Raw genomic sequence first — 12,991 nt, 5'->3', positions numbered from 1 at the left:
TAGGCGTGGATATCTGCTCCACATCTCCCGCTCAGTCTCTCATGTGACCTCCTCCGCAGGCTAACCTCTTCATTGCACCTTCACTGAAGCTATATCCTTTGACCTCAACATTCGAACCTACCGATCCAAAATAGCCATCGGCTCCACATCATAAGTCATATCACCCTCCAACTGAACCGTGCTGAAATCCAAAATATGGGACGGATCTCCAATATATTTCCGGAGCATGGAAATATGAAACACTGGATGCACACTCGACAAGCTGGGTGGCAAGGCAAGCTTATAAGCCACCTCCCCTATCCTGTGAAGCACCTCAAAAGGCCCAATGAACCGGGGGCTCAACTTGCCCCTCTTCCCAAACCTCATAACACCCTCCATGGGTGATACCTTCAGCAAAACCTTCTCCCCAACCATAAAAGACACATCAAAGACCTTCTTATCCGCGTAGCTCTTCTTCCTAGACTGCGTTGTGCGAAGCCGCTTCTGAATCAATTTCACCTTATCTAATACGTCCTGGACCAAGTTTGTACCTAAGAGCCTAGCCTCACCCGGCTCAAACCATCCAACCGGAGATCTACACCTCCTACCTTATAAAGCCTTGTACGGAGCTATCTGAATACTCGACTGATAACTGTTGTTATATGCAAACTTCGCGAGTGGTAGAAACTGGTCCCATGAACCCCCAAAGTCAATGACACAAGCACGCAACATGTTCTCCAATATCTGAATAGTGCTCTCGGACTGCCCATCCGTCTAAGGGTGAAAAGTTATGCTCAACTCAACCTGAGTACCCAACTCTCGCTGCACGACCCTCTAAAACTGCGATGTGAACTGAGTACCCCTATCTGAAATGATGGAAACTAGGACACCATGCAGGCGAATGATCTCTCGGATATAAATCTCGGCCAACCACTCTGAAGAGTAAGTAGTACCAACTGGAATAAAGTGCGCGGACTTAGTCAGCGGATCCACAATAACCCAAATAGCATCGAGCTTCCTCGAAGTCTGTGGGAGCCTAAATACAACTCTGCACCGCCTCTATCTTCTTCATATCCACCTGAATACCTTCACTGGACACCACGTGTCCCAAGAATGCTACTGAACTGAGCCAAACTCACACTTGGAGAACTTTTCATAAAGCTTCTCCTCCCTCAATCTCTGTAATACAATCCTCAAATCCTGAGCGTGCTCCTCCTAGCTACGAGAGTACACCAGGATGTCATCAATGAATACAACGATGAATGAGTCCAAATAGGGATGGAATACACTGTTCATCAAATGTATGAACGATGTTGGGGTTGGTCAGCCCAAAAGACATCACCAAGAACTCATAATGGCTATATCGGGTCCTGAAAGCCGTCTTAAGGATATCTGAATCCCGAATTTTCAGCTGGTGATAACTGGACCTCAAATCAATCTTGGAGAACACCCTCGCTCCCTGAAGCTAGTCGAATAAATCATCAATATGAGGCAAAGAATACTTGTTCTTGACTGTGACCTTGTTCAACTGCTTGTAATCAATACATATTCTCATGGAACCATCCTTTTTCTTCACTAATAGAACAGGTGCACCCCAAGGTGACATACTAGGCCGAATAAACCCCTTATCAAGGAGTTCCTGAAGCTGTTCTTTCAATTCCTTCAACTCTGCCGGTTCCATACGATACGGTGGAATAGAAATTGGCTGAGTGTCCGGTACCAAATCAATACCTAAGTCATGTCAGGCGACATGCCTGACAGGTCTGCAGGAAACATATCCGGAAAATCATGTACCACCGGAACAGAATCAATGATAGGAGTCTCTGCACTAACATCCCTCACAAAAGCCAAATAAGATAGGCAACCCTTCTCAACCATGCGTTGAGCCTTCAAATATGAAATCACCCTACTTGGTACATAATCTACAGAACCGCTCCACTCAACCCTTGGAATTCCCGGCATAGCCAATGTCACCGTCTTAGCATGATAATCTAGAACAACATGACATGGAGATAACCAATCCATATCCAATATCACATCAAAGTCAACCATACTGAGCAGCAAAAGGTCTATTTGGGTCTCCATACCCCCAATAGTCACCACACATGACTGATATACGTAGTCCACAATAATAGAAATGGGCTTGGCCACCCCATAATCTGCCTCCCCCTCTAGGGCGACCCCTAACTGACTGACCTCCACCCCGAGCTGATTGTGCGGATGGTGAGGTAACTGGAGCTGAAGTCGGAGGTTGACTCCTTTGCTGAGATAGACCTCCATGACGACGAGGAAAATGCCTCCACATATGCCCAAACTCCCCACACTCAAAATAACTCTCTGGTGTTGGTGGCAGAAACTGAGGGGAACCCCTAGTACCGGGATGACTGGTAGAAGAACCTGGATGGAAGAGCCCTGAACAGGTGGAGTACGGGACGAAATCTAAGCTGGAAAGGCACTAAGTGATGAGTGGCCCTGATCAAAACTGTTAGAACTATGGCCAGATGATGCACCCCGATGAAATGGCCGAGATGACTGAGCCTGTCTGAAATGAAGACTTCTACCGTGCTTGAACTGACCCCCAAAAATAGCACTGCTGAATCTACCCCGACCACGAATCCTCTTGGCCTCCCTCTCAACCCTCTCCTGACCGCGAACCATCTCAATCTGCCGAGCAATGTCGACAACATCATCAAAAGAAGCACCTGAAACCCTCTCTCTGGTCATGAGCAACTGTAGCTGATAAGTGAGACCATCAATAAACCTCATGATCCTCTCCCTGTCCGTGGGAACCAACCAGATAGCATGACGGGACAACTTAGAGAACCGTATCTCATACTGCATCACAGACATATCACCCTGGCGAAGCCGTTCAAACTATTTGCATAGCTCCTCTCTGCAGGATCGAGACACGAGCTTCTCCAAAAAGACCACGGAGAACTGCTGCCAAGTAAGGGGTGCTGCGCCAACAGGCCTACGCCTCTCATAAGTCTCCCACCATCTGAGTGCAGCCCCAGTAACTGAAAGGTAGTGAATGAGACCCCACAAGTCTCCAAAATACCAGCAGTACGGAGTATCCTCTAACATCTGTCCAAGAAGTCCTGAGCATCCTCTCTCTCTATGCCACTGAAAGGTAGTGGCTGGAGTCTCCCAAACCTCTCCAACCTACGATGATCATCCTCAGGCATGGCAGGAACCACATAATCCTGAGCAATTGCAACTGGTTGGGCTAGTGGTGCCTCCGGTGTCGGAAGTCCCTGAATAACCTACTCGGGTGTGCGAGCGACGGGAGTCTGAGTGCCTCCCCTAGCCTGAGAAGTGGATGCGGCCGTCGAGCTAGAGATCTCCTGAGCAAGGCCGGTACACGCTGTCAGAATCTGAGTTAGGGCCTCCTGAAGGCTTGGAATCACAATAGGCACAGGTGGTGCCTGAGCTGGTGCATCACCAACTGGAACCTGGTCCTGATCTGGGACAACCGGTGGATCTGCAAGTACTCCCCAGCTGTTATACGAGCTGCACCTCTGCCTCTACCATGACCTTTTAGTGGCCTCGGCCTCTAGCGACCCCGGCTGGTGGTACTAGTGGCTGGTCCTCCTGACCGGTAGCACGAGTCCTCACCATCTGTGAGAGAATAAAACAACAGATGTTTAGTTACTAGAACCAACAGATTCGCACGACAAGAATTCAAGAATTGGAGTTTCCTAAAGGTTCTGCAGCCTCTCGAAGATAAGTACAGACGTCTCCGTACCGATCCGCAAGACTCTACTAAACCCGCTCATGACTCGTGAGACCTATGTAACCTAGGCTCTGATACCAATATGTCACGACACATCGTGGAACTAGGCAAGATGACTCATTTCCAAAACAAACCGATATTTTTATTTCAAAGATAATTTCAATGTTATTTAACACAAAAACCTTCGTAAAAGAGTTCCAATCAAAATAAAAGTGCAGAAGGAATAGCCCGGCATCGGGGTGTAACTAGTCATGAGCATCTACTACAATCTGCATAATAATATCAAGGCTAACTCAGCCTGAAAAATAGCTAAATACAACAAGAGAAAGATAAGAGGGAGAAGAGCAGGGTTGCGATCGCCAGGCAGCTACCTTGCTATCCTCGGGAAAATCTGCAATCAGAACAATCACCAACCGCTACCATGTCCAGCTACACCGGGATCTGCACACAAGGTGCAGGGAGTAATATGAGTACTCCAACACAGTAAGTAACAATAATAAATAATGACTGAGCAGTAATGACGAGCAATAAAGCATATAATGTTCATATCAGGAAATCTCAGTAAAAATACCACATGCTTTTAAAATCAGGATTTGAATCAATTAAATATATATTTTTCAACAGTTTTCAAACAGAGGAAAAATGCAAAAGAGAGAAAAAAATGATGAAATCATAAACAGCCCCTCGGGCAAACCTCACAATCACTCGAACTACTCGGGCATACTTCACAATCACTCTTTGCCACTCGGGCATACCTCACAATCACTCTTTGCCACTCGGGCATACCTCACAATCACTCATGCTACCCAGTCACTCAGCACTCGGCACTCGCACTCAGTAGGTATTTGCGCTCACTGGGGGTGTTTACAGACTCCGGAGGGGCTCGATCAGCCCAATCGCTATATCTAGCCAAATCATGAAATAAATCACTCAGGCCCTCGGCCGATATCAAACATACTGCGGCATGTATCCCAATCCCATAAATATCCTCACAAATCAGGCCCTCGGCCTCACTCAGTCATAAACCTCTCAAGTCACTCGGGCATTTCAGTAAAAATAGAGCATTCGGCCCAAAAGAACATTTATATGCATCAAAATAGAGTCATAAAACTGAGGTATGCAGTAAACAAGTATAACCATGACTGAGTATAGATTTTCAATCGAAAACAATGAGAGAATAGTAAGAAAAGGCCCCTAAGGGTCCAAACAACACTGGCACAAGGCCCAAACATGTCATTCAACCCAATTTACATAAACTCTTTCTAAAACATATAAGTATCATATAGTTTCAACAAAGTATGCAACTTTACATTTTCTATGGGACGGACCAAGTCACAATCCCCAACAGTGCACGCCCACACGCCCGTCACCTAGCATGTGCGTCACTAAAAATAGTAGAATGATACAAAATCCGGGATTTGGTACCCTCAGAACTAGATTTACAATCGTTACTCACCTCGAATAGGTCAAATCTCTACCCGCAATGCTCTTGACTCTAGACTCGTCCTCCAAATGCTCTGAATCTATTCACAATCAGTACAATACCATCAATACGTGCTAATGGAATGAATTCCACAAGAAAAGCTACAAAATTAGACCAAAACCCGGCTCAAACCTGTCCCCCCGGCCCATGTCTCGAAATCCGACAAAAGTCACAAACTAGAAAGATCATTTACTCATGAATCTAACCATATCAAATTCATCAAAATCCGACATCGTTTGGTCTTTCAAATCCTTAAATTACTCTTTAATAATTCCAAGCCCTAACTCCTAATTTTCACTTATTACATGATTAAACAACGGGAAATCATCATAAATACGAATATTAGGGCTCAAGAAACTTAACTCACTGATAGCCCTTGAATCACCCTTCAAACATCACTTCAAAAGCTCAAAAAACCAACTTGAAAATGGTGGATATGAACGAAATTCGCAAAGGGTTCTATTTAAAGCCCAGGTTTTTCGCACATGCGGAAACTTTCACGCTTCTGCCCCACCGCAACTGCGAAAAACTCCATCACAGGTGCGGAACTCACTTAGGAGCCCAGCTTCCGCATCTGTGGCCCAAAACCCCGCGCCTGCGAAGGCGCACCTGCGCGTTTCCTCCGCTTCTGCGAAGCCTGCCCAGCATTCCCTTTTCCGCATCTGCGCCCCAGGTTTCGCACCTGCAGGCTCGCAGATGCGACCTCCAACTCGCACCTGTGCATCCTGCCTAGCCCAGCATTGCCCTCACCTGCGAATTCCTCACGCGCACCAGCGGCCTCACACCTGCGACTCTTTCTTCCGCAGGTGCAAAAATAGTAGTAGCAGCAGCTTCAGCTGCATTTTCCAACTTTGACAAATCTGTTAACCACCCGAAATCACCCCGAGGCCCTCAGGACCTCAACCAAAAATATCAACAAGTCATATATCAACATACCAACTTATTCGAACCTTCGAATCACTCAAAACAACATCAAATCATCAAATTACCCTCAGATTCAAGGCTAAGAACTTCTAAATTTCTAAATTCTGCACCCGATGCCGAAACCAACCAAACCACGTCCGAATGACCTCAAATTTTGCACACACATCACAAATGACACCATGAACCTACTCCAACTTCCGGAATTCCATTCCGACCCCTATATCAAATTTTCCACAGCCGACCAAAATTGTCAAATTTCTAATTTCGCCAATGCAAGCCTAATTCTACCACGGACCTTTAAATCACATTCCGGACGCACTCCTAAGTCCAAAATTACCTAACGGAGCTAACAGAACCATCAGAATTCAAATTTGAGATCGTTGACACATAGGTCAACATCCGGTTGACTTTTCTAACTTAAGTTTCTACTTAAGAGACTAAGTGTCTCAATTCACTTTGAAACCACTCCGGTCCCAAACGAACTAACCCGATATAACATAATATAGCTGAATAACATGAAAAGAAGTAGAAATGTATAAAAATGGTATTATAGCTCTCGAAATAACCGGCCGGATCGTTACAGCGATCATCAATACTACCAGCCCAATCGGAGTCTGTAAAAGCTTGTAAATAAAGGTTAAAAGCCTTTGAAATGAGAAATGACATGGATTTAGTGTGCTGGAGATATCTAAGGATGCGCTTCACAGCAACCCACTGGTTTAACGATGGATTGTGCATAAACTGGCACACTTTATTTACCATAAATGATATGTCCGGACTTGTTAAAGTAAGATATTGAAGTGCACCAACAGCTTGTCGATAAAGACTTGGATCATCAAAGTCGGGAATGTCACCTTTGTTAAGCTTTGCATTTGTGGCCATGGGTGAGCTTAGAAGCTTACAATGAATCATACCAGCTTTGGTGAGGATACTCTGGATATACTGAGATTGAGAGAGACAAATACCATCACTATTGTGGCACACCTGAATTCCAAGGAAGTAATGTAGTGGACCAAGGTCCCTTATGGAGAATGCATGACCCAGAGCTTGAACAAATGAGTCAATAAATGAAGAGCGGTTTCCTGTGAGCACAATATCATCCACATAGACTAATAGGTAGACAACCACATTGTAATGAAAGTAGATAAACAAAGAAACATCAGTCTTAGAGGTGGTGAAACCAACAAAGATGAAAAATTAATTAAGCTTTTTATACCAAGCTCATGGAGCTTGGTTAAGACCGTAAAGAGATTTGTGAAGCTCGCAAACATGAACAAAACCGGGAGACTAAACCATATAGACATCCTCTTGAAGATCACCATGTAGAAAAGTATTTTGAGCATGCATCTAATTGCCTTAGAGTCCAACCATAGGTGACTGCCAATGATAATATAATTTGAATTGTCATGGGCTTAATGACTGGATTGAATGTTTCATGATAATCTTGACCCTCAACCTGATGAAATTCCTTGGCAACTAAGCGAGCCTTATAGCGCTCAATAGCTCCAGCAGAGTTTCTTTTAATCTGAAAGATCCATTTGCACCCTAGAGTGTTCATGGAGGAATTGAAGGAAACCAATGACCATGTTTGATTTTTAACAAAGTTGTCATCTCAGATGACATAGCATCACGCCATTCTTTGAACTTAGAGGCTTCTGTAAAGCCGGTAGGCTCAATGGAGGGAGATGGGGATGTAGTAGTGGTACCCTTCACTCTGGGACTTATGAAATAACCTAAACTAATCGGGAGCTTATATCAGTATAAATAAAGTCCATCTCTAACCAACAACCATTAAAATATGCTTCAAAATTTGGTTGATAAGACAACTAGAATCCCGTCGAGTGACATTTTAGTTGTTGCAAGTCCTAGAATCATTTTAGAATTAACCTTCCCTTTTCATGAATTAAGAGAGAGAGAAAGGAAGAAGAACCTAGGTGAGAAGTGAATAGGTTTCAATATTCAATGGCATTAAGTTACTACCTGATGCCCATGCCCCTCAAACATTAGGAAAGAGAAGAACATATCGTAATGTTCTCACTACACCTGAAATTCCATAGTCGTCACCAATGAAAAAGTAGGCATTTCTAACTTTGTCGTAATTGAATCGCTTTATTATGGATAAATAAATCCCTTGTTATTATATAAATTCATTTTACCGTGGTGACTAATGACTATATCATACTTTTTGGTTAGTTCAAAATGTTGAAATTGATGAAGAAGTTGATGTTATAGTTTCAGAATGGATATGTTACATCACATTATTAAGGCAATTTCTCTTCTATAAATAGCTAGAGTTTGTTCATTTGTAAACATCTCTCACTTGCCTTCTTATCTCCTAAGGCATTTAAATCTTTTTTCTCTCCTGTAGTATTTTACTTGTATTTTTGGAGTAAAATAAAGTTTGAGTTGATTGTGTCCGAGGATTAGGCAAAAATCAAATTTTGCCGAACTTCGTTAATTTCTGGAGTTCTTTTTATTATTGTCTCATTTACTATTTATTAGCTACCTTTAGATATAGTAGTTGTGATTTAATCACTCTATATATATTTGTTTTCCGGAACATTTGGTATCAGAGCCAAGGTTCTATCTTAGTATGCTTTGTGGTTGCAGCATAGTCTAAACTTCCACATCAGAAAAGAATTACTTTGGTGTTTTGTACTGTCAGCAAATAAATAGTATTTGTAGCAAAATAGGAGATAATAAAAATGAAGAGTCCACATTGGCTGTCAGTAATGCGTCGTTGGCATCTTCTCTTATGACAAAAATTATGTCAAATGCGAAATTTGCAGTTGAAATTTTTGACGGGTCAGGACATTTCGAGATGTGGCAAGCTGAGGTTCTGATGTCCTTTTTCAACAAGGGCTAGATATTGCCATAGAAGAAAAGAAACCAGAAAAATATCGGAGAAGGAGATTGAAAGATTATCAATCGCGTCGCTTATGGTACCATTCGATCGTACCTAGCAAGTGAACAGAAGTATCCATATACAAAATAAACTTCTGCAAGTAAATTGTGGAATGCAATAGAGGATAAATTCTTGAAGGAAAACAGTCAAAATAAACCTTACATGAAAAAAAGACCGTTATGCTTCACATATGTTCTTGGTACTATAATGAATGATCATATCACCAGCTTTAATAAGTTGGAGATAGATTTACAGAATATGGACGTGACTTTTAGTGATGGAGATATGGACTTAATATTATTAAGTTCACTTCTCGATGAGTACGAGCACCTCAAAACTACTCTACATCATGGGAATGATTAAGTGTCTCTCAAAGAAGTTTGTTTTGCCTTGTACAACTATGAACAAAGAAAAAGAGAAAAACAAAAGAGTGGAGAAGAAGAAGCATTGGTCGTGCGAGGTCGTTCTCAAAATCATATGAGAACGAAGAAAAGAAGATCCAAGTCAAGATCCTGACCCAGCAAAGATGAATGCGCCTTTTGCCGAGAAAAGAGGCACTAGAAGAAAGACTATCCAAAGTTGAAAAACAAGGCCATACCTAACAATGGGAAGGCTATCATAGATTCAAATGTAGGTGATTGTGACTACTCTGATTTCTCACTAGTTACAAGTGAGCCATTCAAACCATCTGACATATGGTTGATGGATTCAGCTTGTAGCTATTATAGGTGTCCCAACAGGGACTGGTTCGTTGATTTTCAAGAAGGAGAATATGGAGTTATTCACACCGCGAATAATAATCCTCTTACCGCATATGGTATTGGTTCAATCCGATTAAGGAACTATGATGGATTGATCAGAACATTAACAAATGTTCGATACGTACCGGAATTGAAGAAAAATCTCATTTTTGTAGTAGCCCTAGAGTTAAAGGGGCTCAAAGTCGTTGCAGAAAATGGGGTAATGAGAATATGCTCTGGTGCACTAGTGGTAATGAAGGTAATTCGGCGAAATAATAATATGTACCACTATCATAGTAGTACATTTATTGGGACAACATTAGTGACATCAAGTGATGACAAGGAGGCAGAAGCAACCAAGCTATGACACATGTGCTTGGGACATGCTGGAAAAAAATCCTTGAAAATTTTATGAGATTAAGGATTGTTAAAAGGAGTAAAGACTTGCAATTTCAATTTTTGTGAGCATTGTGTCAAGGGAAAACAGACAAGTGTTAAATTTGGAACAGCTATCCATAATACTAAAGGTATTTTGGATTATGTTCACTATAATGTTTGGGGTGATTCTAAAACACCTTCATTAGGTAAAAAACACTATTTTGTAACCTTTATTGATGACTTTTCTCGAAGAGTGTGGGTGTCACGGGCCCAAATCCTTACATTGGGTAGCGGCACCTGCTCGCCTGTGCGGCGCCCGCAGTTTCCCTCGCTGCAGACCAGCCTTTTTCCTATCCCAGGATTCCCAAGCACGATCTTGTGCCTGTTGATGGGACTTTCCCGTAGGCTCGCCCTAACTTGTGCCGCCTATAAGATGCCTAGGCCCTTGGCCATAGACATGTCATGGCGCTTCATCTTAGGATCACAATCCATGCGCACCCTGGGGGATTGGCTTAAGGCATACCTTGTCCTTAGCCCAAGACTGAGCATCGCTCTCGCGTGCACAGCCCAATCCTCAAGCTTGACACTCGCCTAGTGCATCCGCGACTAGCTCATGCCTTGCCCGAGTAAGGCAACCTTTAGCCCTTGGTCATTGTCATGCGCATCTTTCCTTCCATGCCCATACATTGCCCTCGCGACACGGTTCCATCCCGAATAGTGTAGTGTCGCCCCAAAACTACACCTTTAGGCCAATGGACCCTTGCTTTCATGGTTGAACTCAAGCCATGCTCACAAGTCGACACATGATGCCCCTATGACAGGTGCGTCAAGTATCCAATCGGCACGGAGGTCTCGTTCCAACATTCGGCAGCCCGCGGGGCTGGCCATTCCACACATCGAGCCTCCAGCACCACTTTGATGCCCAACGCAGGCCCGAAGGCATAGCGTCGTCCACACAAGTTCCCAAACTCGTGTGGATACCTTTGATACTCCTTTGAGACATCTAGGCAGGCCCTTAAGGTTGCCCCCAAGGTAGCTCGTTCTATACGGCTTGGTGGCAGCACGTATGGGGGAGGCAGGTCAGAGCTTTCATCACCTATACCCCCCTTATATATGCTTAAAATTTAAAAGCCCAAGTTGCCCGAGTAGACAGTTCTACGTCAGACCATCAAAAGGACCTTTTATCACCAGTTCTTGGCCGAAATCACAACTCCAAATTGTGAGTTGTGACATCCTCCCACACTCATAATGTCATCGTCCCCGATGACACATCATGGCTTAAGACATCCCGGAGTCTGCCCCCTCAGGTATGCCCATTTAAGCTCCCTTTGTCCTGTGGGTTGGACTTCCTCGAAGTCCTTTCTCAAAAGGAGTCGTGCCCTATGCACTTCTCCCCTAAGTATCTTCCAAGCGTGCCTTCGTACTTGCACTCTCTGGTGTCTAACTTTGTGATTGACCCACACTATTCAATCACACCATGACCCTCACGGCCTTCATGTCAGTCTGAAGCTTTCCCTTCACAAGTTAGCACATCATGTTCTCTTTTGACGTCGCTTTCGTAGCCTTTCGCTCCCGTAGCCTTAAGATGCCCTTGGCATGGCTCCCGTAGCCTTTCGCTCCCGTAGCATTAAGATGCCCTCTTGGCATAGCTCACGTAGCATTTCGCTCTCGTAGCTTTCCTTGCCCTCACTACCTTGAAGATGTGCTCGCTTCCAGACCCACGACTTCTCCCATATGCCTCTTGCATAGGCGGGATCCTCCCACACTCAATGTGGAGGATACATCTTAGCTCTGTCGTCCCACTTGGCATTCGGCCAGCAGTTGGGACGACCTTTGGTGAGTACTACATTTCCAAAGTCATAGCATCGATCGCCGCATTCCCAAACAAGGATCTTTGTTTTCCAACTGTCACTTCCTCAGCAAGTAGCCAATGCTCCCGGTAGTACTTCAATACTCGCCCTATAGACAGGCGCCCTCTTGGCCCTGCTATCACGGCTTCCCGGTTCGGTGTGCCTCGCACCTGGACACGCACGGTCCCCGATCATTCAACGTACCTCTTTCCAAAATGACACCTTCTAACTTGGAAATCCTCCAAGTTTCGAAGCTTCGCTATACCCTCGAATCTGTTTCCTCACCTTGGCAATGCCCTCAGGCAGCCCAAAGGTCTTCTCCCGTAGGAAAGACACTCCACTTGATGTGTTGCACGCATCCTTGGCAAGATCTCCGCTATGATCATGCCCAAGTTTATAGTCCATGGCTCCCACTCTTCGCAATATGGTTGAACGACCTGGCAAACATGGCTTTCTCTTGGCCATCCGACTCATCGGTATATCTCCTCATTCAGTAGCACCTTAGACTCATGAAATACAATGGAATCACCCATTTATTTCGTCGACCATCAGTATCGGGTTCTCGATCTTTGGTGGCATATGAACATCAATCTCTACATTGACGTGATCTCTGCACTTACATCCAAAATGCGATCGCCATATCCACCCTTTGCCTTGACGTTGTGCCATCGCATAATATGGCCTTAATCAGCTCTGATACCAAGTGTCATGGGCCCAAATCCTTACATAGGGTAGCGTCACCTGCTTGCCCGTGCGGCGCCCGCAGTTCCCCTCGTTGCAGGCCAGGCGTTATCCTATCCCAGGATTCCCAAGCATGATCCTGTGCCTGTTGATGGGACTCGCCCGTAGGCTCTCCCCAACTTGTGCCGCCCGTAAGAGGCCTAGGCCCTTGGTCTTAGACAGGTCGTGGCACTTCATTTTAGGATCACAATCCATGTGCGCCCTGTGGGATTGGCTTAGGACATACCTTGTCCTTAGCCCAAGACTGAGCATCGCTCC

This window comes from Nicotiana tabacum, chromosome 12 (genome assembly GCF_000715075.1).
Source record: "Nicotiana tabacum cultivar K326 chromosome 12, ASM71507v2, whole genome shotgun sequence".
NCBI classification, from domain to species: Eukaryota; Viridiplantae; Streptophyta; class Magnoliopsida; order Solanales; family Solanaceae; genus Nicotiana; species Nicotiana tabacum.
This window is presented reverse-complemented; position numbering follows the sequence as displayed.